Below are 14,843 nucleotides of genomic sequence, written 5' to 3'. Positions count from 1 at the left end.
ACACGCTATTTTAAGTTTAACATTGACAGATTTCACAACAAATTGGAAAACAGTTTAACTTTTTATTCATAAAACTTTTCTTTATCCCCCCCGTCAATATTATTTTATTATTTAAAGCAATCGTTTTTTTTTTTTATTATTATTTGAATAATAAAAAATATAAATCAAGAAGGAAGATTCAGGGTTTCAATAAATAAATAGATTTGTAAAAAAATCAGCTCGTGTATTTTGATACAAATTACAGCAAATATAACAATTTTTGATATATATTTACAACAAACATTGGAATTTATTAATTTAAATAAAATTTCATCAGCATAAACAGAAGATAATTAAAAAATGTACAAGCTATAATTTATATACATTTGCTTGTATATTGTGTTTCTTGATTCTTGAATTGTTATTCAAACATGGGAATTGCCATTTTTCTCAAAGTACAGGTTGGCATCGATTAACTTCACTGTGGGGTGGTAGTGGTTTGTAAGTAAAGGAAGAAAATAATAAATGCTTTGACTTTTCGCGTTGCATGCGCATGTACTTTTCAATATAATTACTATAAAAATTAGAAAGTAAATTGTTTATTATTGTATGCAGCAATAATGTTTTTGTCAAGTTTGTTATTCGATAAAAAAGAAAAAAAAGTGAACTTACTTTTAGGCACGGAAATAAATTTTTTTTTTGGAAAAATGTTATATGTACAGTAAAACGTACAAATGCCTTCCACTTGAAGTTGCTGCTAGAAAATGAATATTTGCGGTTAGTCTTGTATTTTCGTACTCTTTGCCGACAGATCTGCCAAATGATCAGGTGTCATCAATGGTCATCACTAGAAAAGTTTGTTTTGATCGGTTGGTTTTTTCGATAGCGGCTTTTGTAAATTCTTCAATGTTTTAGAAATAATTCCGAGTGTTAAAATAATTAAATGTGTTCGGGAATTAAATGTTAAAGTGATTGATAAAAGGATTATGCAATCAATTGCAGGTGAGTAACACTTTCAAACAACATGTAGGTTAGAAAAATGTAAACAATAACACAAATGATGTTTTTATATTTGGAAAATAAAACCAATAATTCTCTTATGATTTCAGTATTTTCCCCGTCAATTAAATGTGGAACTTTGTTTACATACTGAAATAATTATTTTTTATCACTAATTTTTAATTATTTGTCTTTTACAGTAAAACTGTGATTTAGACAATTTTGTTAAAAACAGGCTTTTTTCTTTTCGATTTTAAGATTTCTTTTTCCTCTCATTTTATTTTTTCTTCGGTTTTTACTCGTCGATTTACGGAAATCAGATTTATAACGACAATTTTGTGTTTTGAATTTTTAGTTATTATACGAAAGACAGCAACTACGAACAGAGGAGACATTATAAAGAGGAATTCAACAATCTTTGTCCGGAATATAAACAATTATAAAAATACGTTAACAGTAAAAGTCGATATTATAAGTGGCAGCAGCAATATAATATAGTGAAAGCTCAGGGGAATTTTCAAGAACTCAAGGTAATTGTTTGAAATATTTTTTGCTAAATAGATAAAGTAAAATATTTTTTATATTTTGTTTGAGCCAATTTATATTTCCCCCAGAGTCCTTGTCGGATATTTATTAGTAAAATTTGATAATTCATGGAAATAATTTTTGTAAAATCACTCAATTTCTAATTCATCTTTTAGAGCTTACTTATAATTTATAAGAACTTACAAGCAGAAAAAAACGTAAAATTTGTGTTTGATGCACAAAAACATTTTATATAAATTTTCTTGATTTTTTTCGATTTTTAACGGTATTGGATTCTTAAAAAAGATGAAAAAAATTCAAACTTCGGGAATTATTTAAAGTTAACAGATTTACCTTCGTTTCAAAACTAATTTAAAAGACAATGAAAAATTGTAGATTTCTTTGTAAATTATTACAGATTTATGAATTTTGTTTCTCCCAATTGAATTTTAATTCTCAAAAAGTATATTACAAAATTTTTTACATTTCAGATAAAAATAAAAATTTTTAAAGATTACAATATGAATAACGATCCGGTCTTCAAGCAACGTAACACGAGACACGATTATTTGCATGGAAAATTGACTCACTTAAAGAATTTGGTCGAAGAATTTGATACGAAGCATTTCGGTGTTAATGGTAACAAGACAAGATTTTGAAGAAGAAAAATATTTGTTTAATTGAAAATTGTTGGATAGAAAATTAATTTGGCTTAATATATAAAATATGAAAAAAATTTAATAAACATTAATAGATTTAAAGAAGTTAATTTCAGAAATAAATAAAAAAAGAACAATAAACGAAATTAAACACAAGAAAATACTAAACAAAAATAATGTTACAAATAAATTTCCTTTCATTAAAGAAAATATTAATATATTGATAATATATTTTTTTAAGTTAGAAAAATGTTAATTATTTTTAATAAAAATTTGATTAACAAAATTAATCTGGTTTCAATTTATAATGACGATTAAATAAAAAATGTCTCGTGCCTCTAATAATTATATTGATTTTTTATTGAAGTTATAATGAATAGTAACAATAATTAATAATAACAATTAATTTTAATAAATTTTAATTTCTTTAATTTAATTAATTTGAAAAAAATATAATGAATTTTTCTTAATTTTGGGGTGGCGCAACGTTTGTATGAGGTTATTAATGACGGTTGTCCACTCCTCCCTCGTGAAACTTACATCCCCTTTCTTCTTTCACTGAACGTAAGCTATAAAAAGAAATTTTTTGATAATTATCATTATTATCACAAGTGGAAAGATTCAATGGAACGTGCTAATTAGAAATTCCGTTAGAATTTCGATTTTCATTAGAAGTTTTTTCCTTTTTTTGTAAAAAGTATTTGTTTTTTACATAATTATATTGAAATTTCTCTTTTCAATAACCTTTCGACAATTGCCAATAAGAATTCACATGAAAATTTCAAAGAGCACTTTTCTATAAATCTATCCAGGTAAGTAGATTTAGAAATTTAAGGTAATTTTTTACCTATAGTTAGAGACGAACATAACATTAAATTTTTTATCAAATTTTATATCACTTTTGACCTAAAGGTCAATAAGATCAAGGGGAAAAACAAGTTCGCAGATAGTTCAAAAATTTTGAACAAAGTGTTTTTTTCGCCTCCAATACTTTGCCATACATGGCCCATAGTTCGACCATAGTCCAAAAATTTTGAAAAAAGTGTTTTCCTCCCCTCCCATACTTTGCCATACTTGGTCCATAGTTCAAAAATTTTGAGAAAAGTGTTTTTCTCGCCTCCCATACTCCGCCATACTTGGCCCATAGTTCGCCCACAGTTCAAAAATTTTGAGAAAAGTGTTTTTCTCGCCTCCTATACTCCGCCATACTTGGCCCATAGTTCGCCCATAGTTAAAAAATTTTGAGAAAAGTATTTTTCTCGCCTCCCATACTCCGCCATACTTGGCCCATAGTTCGCCCATAGTCCAAAAATTTTGAAAAACGTGTTTTTCTCGCCTCCCATACTCCGCCATACTTGGCCCATAGTTCGCCCATAGTTCAAAAAATTGGAAAAAAGTGTTTTCCTCCCCTCCCATACTTTGCCATACTTGGCCCATAGTTCGCCTATAGTCCAAAAATTTTGAAAAACGTGTTTTTCTCGCCTCCAATACTCCGCCATACTTGGCCCATAGTTCGCCCATAGTTCAAAAATTTAGACAAAAGTGTTTTCCTCCCCTCCCATACTTTGCCATACTTGGCCCATTGTTCGCCCATAGTTCAAAAATTTTGAGAAAAGTGTTTTTCTCGCCTCCAATACTCCGCCATGCTTGGCCCACAGTTCGCCCATAGTTCAAAAATTTAGAAAAAAGTGTTTTCCTCCCATCCCATAGTTTGCCATACTTGGCCTACAGATTGCCCATAGTTTACAAAAGTTTGAGAAAAGTGATTTTCTCGCCTCCCATACTCTGCCATACTTGACCCATAGTTCGCCCATAGTTCAAAAAAAAAGAAAAAAGTGTTTTCCTCCCCTCCCATACTTTGCCATACTTGGCCCATAGTTCGCCTATAGTCCAAAAATTTTGAAAAACGTGTTTTTCTCGCCTCCCATACACCGCCATACTTGGCCCATTGTTCGCCCATAGTTCAAAAATTTTGAGAAAAGTGTTTTTCTCGCCTCCAATACTCCGCCATGCTTGGCCCATAGTTCGCCCATAGTTCAAAAATTTAGAAAAAAGTGTTATCCTCCCATCCCATAGTTTGCCATACTTTGCCCATAGATTGCCCATAGTTTACAAAAGCTTGAGAAAAGTGATTTTCACGCCTCCCATACTCTGCCCTACTTGACCCATAGTTCGCCCATGGTTCAAAAATTTTGAAAAAAGTTTATTTCTCGCTGCCCATACTCCGCCATATTTGGCCCACACTTCGCCCATAGTTCAAAAAGTTTGAAATAAGTGTTTTTCTCGCCTCCCATAGTTTGCCAATACTTGGCCCATAGTTCGCCCATACTTCAAAAAATTGGAAAAAAGTGTATTTCTCGCTTCCCATACTCCGCCATACTTGGCCCATAGTTCGCCTATAGTCCAAAAATTTTGAAAAACGTGTTTTTCTCGCCTCCCATACTCCGCCATACTTGACCCATTGTTCGCCCATAGTTCAAAAATTTTGAGAAAATTGTTTTTCTCGCCTCCAATACTCCGCCATACTTGGCCCATAGTTAGCCCATAGTTCAAAAATTTATAAAAAAGTGTTTTCCTCCCATCCCATAGTTTGCCATACTTGGCCCATAGATTGCCCATAGTTTACAAAAGTTTGAGAAAAGTGATTTTCTCGCCTCCCATACTCTGCCATACTTGACCCATAGTTCGCCCATGGTTCAAAAATTTTGAAAAAAGTTTATTTCTCGCTGCCCATACTCCGCCATATTTGGCCCACACTTCGCCCATAGTTCAAAAATTTTGAAATAAGTGTTTTTCTCGCCTCCCATAGTTTGCCAATACTTGGCCCATAGTTCGCCCATACTTCAAAAATTTTAAAAAAAGTGTATTTCTCGCTTCCCATACTCCGCCATACTTGGCACATAGTTCGCCCATAGCCCAAAAATTTTGAAAAACGTGTCTTTCTCGCCTCCCACACTCTGCCATACTTGGCCCATAGTTCGCCCATAGTTCAAAAAGTTTGAAAAAAGTCTTTTTCTCTCCTCCCATACTCTGCCATACTTGACCCATAGTTCGCCCATGGTTCAAAAATTTTGAAAAAAGTTTATTTCTCGCTGCCCATACTCCGCCATATTTGGGCCACACTTCGCCCATAGTTCAAAAAGTTTGAAATAAGTGTTTTTCTCGCCTCCCATAGTTTGCCATACTTGGCCCATAGTTCGCCAATACTTCAAAAAATTGGAAAAAAGTGTATTTCTCGCTTCCCGTACTCCGCCATACTTGGCCCATAGTTCGCCTATAGTCCAAAAATTTTGAAAAACGTGTTTTTCTCGCCTCCCATACTCCGCCATACCTGGCCCATAGTTCGCCCATAGTTCAAAAAAATGGAAAAAAGTGTTTTCCTCCCCTCCCATACTTTACCATACTTGGCCCATAGTTCGCCCATAGTTCAAAAATTTAGACAAAAGTGTTTTCCTCCCCTCCCATACTTTGCCATACTTGGCCCATAGTTTGCCCATAGTTCACAAAAGTTTGAGAAAAGCCATTTTCTCGCCTCCAATACTCCGCCATGCTTGGTCCATAGTTCGCCCATAGTTCAAAAATTTAGCAAAAAGTGTTTTCCTCCCATCCCATCCTTTGCCATACTTGGTCCATAGTTAGCCCATAGTTCAAAAATTTAGAAAAAAGTATTTTCCTCGCCTCTCATACTCCACCATACTTGGCCCACACTTCGCCACATAGTTCAGAAATTTGGAAAAAAGTGTTTTCCTGCCCTCCCATACTTTGCCATACTTGGCCCATAATTTGCCCATAGTTCAAAAATTTAGAAAAAAGTGTTTTCCTCCCCTCCCATCCTTTGCCATACTTGGTCCATAGTTAGCCCATAGTTCAAAAAGTTTGAAAAAAGTGTTTTTCTCTCCTCCCATACTCTGCCATACTTGACCCATAGTTCGCCCATGGTTCAAAAATTTTGAAAAAAGTTTATTTCTCGCTGCCCATACTCCGCCATATTTGGCACATAGTTCGCCCACAGTTCAGAAATTGAAAAAAGTGTTTTCCTCCCCTCCCATACTTTGCCATACTTGGCCCATAGTTCGCCCATAGTCCAAAAATTTTGAAAAACGAGCTTTCTCGCCTCCCATAGTTTGCCATACTTGGCCCATAGTTCGCCCATAGTTCAAAAAGTTTGAAAAAAGTGTTTTTCTCGCCTCCCATACTCCGCCATACTTGGCCCATAGTTCGCCCATAGTTCAAAAAGTTTGAAAAAAGTGTTTTTCCCGCCTCCCATACTCCGCCATACTTGGCCCATAGTTCGCCCATAGTTAAAGAATTTTGAGAAAAGTGTTTTTCTCCCCTCCAATACTCCGCCATACTTGGCCCATAGTTCAAAAATTTAGAAAAAAGTGTTTTCCTCCCCTCCTATAGTTTGCCATACTTGGCTCATAGTTTGCCCATAGTTCAGAAAAGTTTGAGAAAAGTGATATTCTCGCCTCCGATACTCCGCCATACTTGGCCCATATTTCGCCCACAGTTCAGAAATTTGGAAAAAAGTGTTTTCCTCCCCTCCCATACTTTGCCATACTTGGCCCATAGTTCGCCCATACTTCAAAAATTTTGAAAAAAGTGTTTTTCCCGCTTCCCATAGTTTGCTATACTTGGCCCATAGTTCGCCCATATTTCAAACATTTTTTTTTAAAAAAGTGTTTTTCTCGCCTCCCATACTCCGCCATACTTGACCCATAGTTCGCCCATAGTTCAAAAAGTTTGAAAAAAGTGTTTTTCTCGCCTCCCATACTCCGCCATACTTGGCCCATAGTTCGCCCATAGTTCAAGAATTTTGAGAAAAGTGTTTTTCTCCCCTCCAATACTCCGCCATACTTGGCCCATAGTTCAAAAATTTAGAAAAATGTGTTTTCCTCCCCTCCCATAGTTTGCCATACTTGGCCCATAGTTTGCCCATAGTTCAGAAAAGTTTGCGAAAAGTGATATTCTCGCCTCCGATACTCCGCCATACTTGGCCCACACTTCGCCCATAGTTCAAAAATTTTGAAAAAAGTGTATTTCTCGCTGCCCATACTCCGCCATATTTGGCCCACACTTCGCCCATAGTTCAAAAAATTGGAAAATAGTGTTTTCCTCGGCTCCAATACTTTGCCATACTTGGCCCATAGTTCGCCCACAGTTCAGAAATTGAAAAAAGTGTTTTCCTCCCCTCCCATACTTTGCCATACTTGGCCCATAGTTCGCCCATAGTCCAAAAATTTTGAAAAAAGTGTTTTTCTCGCCTCCCATACTCCGCCATACTTGACCCATAGTTCGCCCATGGTTCAAAAATTTTGAAAAAAGTTTATTTCTCGCTGCCCATACTCCGCCATATTTGGCCCATAGTTCGCCCACAGTTCAGAAATTGAAAAAAGTGTTTTCCTCCCCTCCTATACTTTGCCATACTTGGCCCATAGTTCGCCCATAGTCCCAAAATTTTGAAAAACGAGCTTTCTCGCCTCCCATAGTTTGCCATACTTGGCCCATAGTTCGCCCATACTTCAAAAATTTTGAAAAACTTGTCTTTCTCGCCTCCCATACTCTGCCATACTTGGCCCATAGTTTGCCCATAGTTCAAAAAGTTTGAAAAAAGTGTTTTTCTCGCCTCCCATACTCCGCCATACTTGGCCCATAGTTCGCCCATAGTTCAAAAAGTTTGAAAAAAGTGTTTTTCCCGCCTCCCATACTCCGCCATACTTGGCCCATAGTTCGCCCATAGTTCAAGAATTTTGAGAAAAGTGTTTTTCTCCCCTCCAATACTCCGCCATACTTGGCCCATAGTTCAAAAATTTAGAAAAAAGTGTTTTCCTCCCCTCCTATAGTTTGCCATACTTGGCCCATAGTTTGCCCATAGTTCAGAAAAGTTTGAGAAAAGTGATATTCTCGCCTCCGATACTCCGCCATACTTGGCCCATAGTTCGCCCACAGTTCAGAAATTTGAAAAAAAGTGTTTTCCTCCCCTCTCATACTTTGCCATACTTGGCCCATTGTTCGCCCATAGTTCAAAAATTTTGAAAAAAGTGTTTTTCCCGCTTCCCATAGTTTGCTATACTTGGCCCATAGTTCGCCCATATTTCAAACATTTTTTTTAAAAAAGTGTTTTTCTCGCCTCCCATACTCCGCCATACTTGACCCATAGTTCGCCCATAGTTCAAAAATTTTGAAAAAAGTGTATTTCTCGCTGCCCATACTCCGCCATATTTGGCCCACACTTCGACCATAGTTCAAAAATTTGAAAAAAAGTGTTTTCCTCCCCTCCCATAGTTTGCCATACTTGGCCCATAGTTCGCCCATATTTCAAAAATTTGGAAAAAAGTGTTTTCTTCGCCTCCCATACTTTGCCATTCATGGCCCATAGTTCGCCAATAGTCCAAAAATTTTGAAAAACGTGTCTTTCTCGCCTCCCATACTTTGCCATACTTGGCCCATAGTTCGCCCATAGTTCAAAAAGTTTGAAAAAAGTGTATTTCTCGCCTCCCATACTCTGCCATACTTGGGCCATAGTTCGCCCATAGTTCAAAAAGTTTGAAAAAAGTGTTTTTCTCGCCTCCCATACTCCGCCATACTTGGCCCATAGTTCGCCCATAGTTCAAAAATTTTGAAAAAAGTTTATTTCTCGCTGCCCATACTCCGCCATACTTGGCCCATAGTTCGCCCATAGTTCAAAAATTTTGAAAAAAGTTTATTTCTCGCTGCCCATACTCCGCCATACTTGGCCCATAGTTCGCCCATAGTTCAAAAATTTTGAAAAAAGTTTATTTCTCGCTGCCCATACTCCGCCATACTTGGCCCATAGTTCGCCCATAGTCCAAAAATTTTGAAAAACGTGTCTTTCTCGCCTCCCATAGTTCGCCATACTTGGCACATAGTTCGCCCATAATTCAAAAATTTTTAGAAAAGTGTATTTCTCTCCTCCCATACACCGCCATACTTAGCCCATAGTTCGCCCATAGTTCAAAAATTTTGAAAAAAGTTTATTTCTCGCTGCCCATACTCCGCCATACTTGGCCCATAGTTCGCCCATAGTTCAAAAAGTTTGAAAAAAGTGTTTTTCTCGCCTCCCATACTCCGCCATACTTGGCCCATAGTTCGCCCATAGTTCAAAAAGTTTGAAAAAAGTGTTTTTCCCGCCTCCCATACTCCGCCATACTTGGCCCATAGTTCGCCCATAGTTAAAGAATTTTGAGAAAAGTGTTTTTCTCCCCTCCAATACTCCGCCATACTTGGCCCATAGTTCAAAAATTTAGAAAAAAGTGTTTTCCTCCCCTCCTATAGTTTGCCATACTTGGCTCATAGTTTGCCCATAGTTCAGAAAAGTTTGAGAAAAGTGATATTCTCGCCTCCGATACTCCGCCATACTTGGCCCATATTTCGCCCACAGTTCAGAAATTTGGAAAAAAGTGTTTTCCTCCCCTCCCATACTTTGCCATACTTGGCCCATAGTTCGCCCATACTTCAAAAATTTTGAAAAAAGTGTTTTTCCCGCTTCCCATAGTTTGCTATACTTGGCCCATAGTTCGCCCACATTTCAAACATTTTTTTTTAAAAAAGTGTTTTTCTCGCCTCCCATACTCCGCCATACTTGACCCATAGTTCGCCCATAGTTCAAAAAGTTTGAAAAAAGTGTTTTTCTCGCCTCCCATACTCCGCCATACTTGGCCCATAGTTCGCCCATAGTTCAAGAATTTTGAGAAAAGTGTTTTTCTCCCCTCCAATACTCCGCCATACTTGGCCCATAGTTCAAAAATTTAGAAAAATGTGTTTTCCTCCCCTCCCATAGTTTGCCATACTTGGCCCATAGTTTGCCCATAGTTCAGAAAAGTTTGCGAAAAGTGATATTCTCGCCTCCGATACTCCGCCATACTTGGCCCACACTTCGCCCATAGTTCAAAAATTTTGAAAAAAGTGTATTTCTCGCTGCCCATACTCCGCCATATTTGGCCCACACTTCGCCCATAGTTCAAAAAATTGGAAAATAGTGTTTTCCTCGGCTCCAATACTTTGCCATACTTGGCCCATAGTTCGCCCACAGTTCAGAAATTGAAAAAAGTGTTTTCCTCCCCTCCCATACTTTGCCATACTTGGCCCATAGTTCGCCCATAGTCCAAAAATTTTGAAAAAAGTGTTTTTCTCGCCTCCCATACTCCGCCATACTTGACCCATAGTTCGCCCATGGTTCAAAAATTTTGAAAAAAGTTTATTTCTCGCTGCCCATACTCCGCCATATTTGGCCCATAGTTCGCCCACAGTTCAGAAATTGAAAAAAGTGTTTTCCTCCCCTCCTATACTTTGCCATACTTGGCCCATAGTTCGCCCATAGTCCCAAAATTTTGAAAAACGAGCTTTCTCGCCTCCCATAGTTTGCCATACTTGGCCCATAGTTCGCCCATACTTCAAAAATTTTGAAAAACTTGTCTTTCTCGCCTCCCATACTCTGCCATACTTGGCCCATAGTTTGCCCATAGTTCAAAAAGTTTGAAAAAAGTGTTTTTCTCGCCTCCCATACTCCGCCATACTTGGCCCATAGTTCAAAAATTTAGAAAAAAGTGTTTTCCTCCCCTCCTATAGTTTGCCATACTTGGCCCATAGTTTGCCCATAGTTCAGAAAAGTTTGAGAAAAGTGATATTCTCGCCTCCGATACTCCGCCATACTTGGCCCATAGTTCGCCCACAGTTCAGAAATTTGAAAAAAAGTGTTTTCCTCCCCTCTCATACTTTGCCATACTTGGCCCATTGTTCGCCCATAGTTCAAAAATTTTGAAAAAAGTGTTTTTCCCGCTTCCCATAGTTTGCTATACTTGGCCCATAGTTCGCCCATATTTCAAACATTTTTTTTAAAAAAGTGTTTTTCTCGCCTCCCATACTCCGCCATACTTGACCCATAGTTCGCCCATAGTTCAAAAATTTTGAAAAAAGTGTATTTCTCGCTGCCCATACTCCGCCATATTTGGCCCACACTTCGACCATAGTTCAAAAATTTGAAAAAAAGTGTTTTCCTCCCCTCCCATAGTTTGCCATACTTGGCCCATAGTTCGCCCATATTTCAAAAATTTGGAAAAAAGTGTTTTCTTCGCCTCCCATACTTTGCCATTCATGGCCCATAGTTCGCCAATAGTCCAAAAATTTTGAAAAACGTGTCTTTCTCGCCTCCCATACTTTGCCATACTTGGCCCATAGTTCGCCCATAGTTCAAAAAGTTTGAAAAAAGTGTATTTCTCGCCTCCCATACTCTGCCATACTTGGGCCATAGTTCGCCCATAGTTCAAAAAGTTTGAAAAAAGTGTTTTTCTCGCCTCCCATACTCCGCCATACTTGGCCCATAGTTCGCCCATAGTTCAAAAATTTTGAAAAAAGTTTATTTCTCGCTGCCCATACTCCGCCATACTTGGCCCATAGTTCGCCCATAGTTCAAAAATTTTGAAAAAAGTTTATTTCTCGCTGCCCATACTCCGCCATACTTGGCCCATAGTTCGCCCATAGTTCAAAAATTTTGAAAAAAGTTTATTTCTCGCTGCCCATACTCCGCCATACTTGGCCCATAGTTCGCCCATAGTCCAAAAATTTTGAAAAACGTGTCTTTCTCGCCTCCCATAGTTCGCCATACTTGGCACATAGTTCGCCCATAATTCAAAAATTTTTAGAAAAGTGTATTTCTCTCCTCCCATACACCGCCATACTTAGCCCATAGTTCGCCCATAGTTCAAAAAGTTTGAAAAAAGTGTTTTTCTCGCCTCCCATACTCCGCCATACTTGGCCCATAGTTCGCCCATAGTTCAAAAATTTTGAAAAAAGTTTATTTCTCGCTGCCCATACTCCGCCATACTTGGCCCATAGTTCGCCCATAGTTCAAAAAGTTTGAAAAAAGTGTTTTTCTCGCCTCCCATACTCCGCCATACTTGGCCCATAGTTCGCCCATAGTTCAAAAAGTTTGAAAAAAGTGTTTTTCCCGCCTCCCATACTCCGCCATACTTGGCCCATAGTTCGCCCATAGTTAAAGAATTTTGAGAAAAGTGTTTTTCTCCCCTCCAATACTCCGCCATACTTGGCCCATAGTTCAAAAATTTAGAAAAAAGTGTTTTCCTCCCCTCCTATAGTTTGCCATACTTGGCTCATAGTTTGCCCATAGTTCAGAAAAGTTTGAGAAAAGTGATATTCTCGCCTCCGATACTCCGCCATACTTGGCCCATATTTCGCCCACAGTTCAGAAATTTGGAAAAAAGTGTTTTCCTCCCCTCCCATACTTTGCCATACTTGGCCCATAGTTCGCCCATACTTCAAAAATTTTGAAAAAAGTGTTTTTCCCGCTTCCCATAGTTTGCTATACTTGGCCCATAGTTCGCCCACATTTCAAACATTTTTTTTTAAAAAAGTGTTTTTCTCGCCTCCCATACTCCGCCATACTTGACCCATAGTTCGCCCATAGTTCAAAAAGTTTGAAAAAAGTGTTTTTCTCGCCTCCCATACTCCGCCATACTTGGCCCATAGTTCGCCCATAGTTCAAGAATTTTGAGAAAAGTGTTTTTCTCCCCTCCAATACTCCGCCATACTTGGCCCATAGTTCAAAAATTTAGAAAAATGTGTTTTCCTCCCCTCCCATAGTTTGCCATACTTGGCCCATAGTTTGCCCATAGTTCAGAAAAGTTTGCGAAAAGTGATATTCTCGCCTCCGATACTCCGCCATACTTGGCCCACACTTCGCCCATAGTTCAAAAATTTTGAAAAAAGTGTATTTCTCGCTGCCCATACTCCGCCATATTTGGCCCACACTTCGCCCATAGTTCAAAAAATTGGAAAATAGTGTTTTCCTCGGCTCCAATACTTTGCCATACTTGGCCCATAGTTCGCCCACAGTTCAGAAATTGAAAAAAGTGTTTTCCTCCCCTCCCATACTTTGCCATACTTGGCCCATAGTTCGCCCATAGTCCAAAAATTTTGAAAAAAGTGTTTTTCTCGCCTCCCATACTCCGCCATACTTGACCCATAGTTCGCCCATGGTTCAAAAATTTTGAAAAAAGTTTATTTCTCGCTGCCCATACTCCGCCATATTTGGCCCATAGTTCGCCCACAGTTCAGAAATTGAAAAAAGTGTTTTCCTCCCCTCCTATACTTTGCCATACTTGGCCCATAGTTCGCCCATAGTCCCAAAATTTTGAAAAACGAGCTTTCTCGCCTCCCATAGTTTGCCATACTTGGCCCATAGTTCGCCCATACTTCAAAAATTTTGAAAAACTTGTCTTTCTCGCCTCCCATACTCTGCCATACTTGGCCCATAGTTTGCCCATAGTTCAAAAAGTTTGAAAAAAGTGTTTTTCTCGCCTCCCATACTCCGCCATACTTGGCCCATAGTTCGCCCATAGTTCAAAAAGTTTGAAAAAAGTGTTTTTCCCGCCTCCCATACTCCGCCATACTTGGCCCATAGTTCGCCCATAGTTCAAGAATTTTGAGAAAAGTGTTTTTCTCCCCTCCAATACTCCGCCATACTTGGCCCATAGTTCAAAAATTTAGAAAAAAGTGTTTTCCTCCCCTCCTATAGTTTGCCATACTTGGCCCATAGTTTGCCCATAGTTCAGAAAAGTTTGAGAAAAGTGATATTCTCGCCTCCGATACTCCGCCATACTTGGCCCATAGTTCGCCCACAGTTCAGAAATTTGAAAAAAAGTGTTTTCCTCCCCTCTCATACTTTGCCATACTTGGCCCATTGTTCGCCCATAGTTCAAAAATTTTGAAAAAAGTGTTTTTCCCGCTTCCCATAGTTTGCTATACTTGGCCCATAGTTCGCCCATATTTCAAACATTTTTTTTAAAAAAGTGTTTTTCTCGCCTCCCATACTCCGCCATACTTGACCCATAGTTCGCCCATAGTTCAAAAATTTTGAAAAAAGTGTATTTCTCGCTGCCCATACTCCGCCATATTTGGCCCACACTTCGACCATAGTTCAAAAATTTGAAAAAAAGTGTTTTCCTCCCCTCCCATAGTTTGCCATACTTGGCCCATAGTTCGCCCATATTTCAAAAATTTGGAAAAAAGTGTTTTCTTCGCCTCCCATACTTTGCCATTCATGGCCCATAGTTCGCCAATAGTCCAAAAATTTTGAAAAACGTGTCTTTCTCGCCTCCCATACTTTGCCATACTTGGCCCATAGTTCGCCCATAGTTCAAAAAGTTTGAAAAAAGTGTATTTCTCGCCTCCCATACTCTGCCATACTTGGGCCATAGTTCGCCCATAGTTCAAAAAGTTTGAAAAAAGTGTTTTTCTCGCCTCCCATACTCCGCCATACTTGGCCCATAGTTCGCCCATAGTTCAAAAATTTTGAAAAAAGTTTATTTCTCGCTGCCCATACTCCGCCATACTTGGCCCATAGTTCGCCCATAGTTCAAAAATTTTGAAAAAAGTTTATTTCTCGCTGCCCATACTCCGCCATACTTGGCCCATAGTTCGCCCATAGTTCAAAAATTTTGAAAAAAGTTTATTTCTCGCTGCCCATACTCCGCCATACTTGGCCCATAGTTCGCCCATAGTCCAAAAATTTTGAAAAACGTGTCTTTCTCGCCTCCCATAGTTCGCCATACTTGGCACATAGTTCGCCCATAATTCAAAAATTTTTAGAAAAGTGTATTTCTCTCCTCCCATACACCGCCATACTTAGCCCATAGTTCGCCC

General features: G+C 38.4%; 1 long non-coding RNA gene across 1 annotated transcript; it reads left to right on the top strand.

The window, feature by feature from the left end:
- Positions 1-208: 208 nt before the first annotated feature.
- Positions 209-2,326, top strand: LOC127282672 (uncharacterized). Its single transcript, XR_007843233.1, has 3 exons — positions 209-981; positions 1,334-1,508; positions 1,995-2,326. It is a non-coding gene; the product is annotated as an uncharacterized LOC127282672 (long non-coding RNA).
- Positions 2,327-14,843: the final 12,517 nt, after the last annotated feature.

Source organism: Leptopilina boulardi, unplaced genomic scaffold (genome assembly GCF_019393585.1).
Source record: "Leptopilina boulardi isolate dan_hultmark-lab unplaced genomic scaffold, ZJU_Lbou_2.1 LbouV2_302, whole genome shotgun sequence".
In the NCBI taxonomy this organism is placed as follows: domain Eukaryota; kingdom Metazoa; phylum Arthropoda; class Insecta; order Hymenoptera; family Figitidae; genus Leptopilina; species Leptopilina boulardi.
This window is presented reverse-complemented; position numbering and strand designations above follow the sequence as displayed.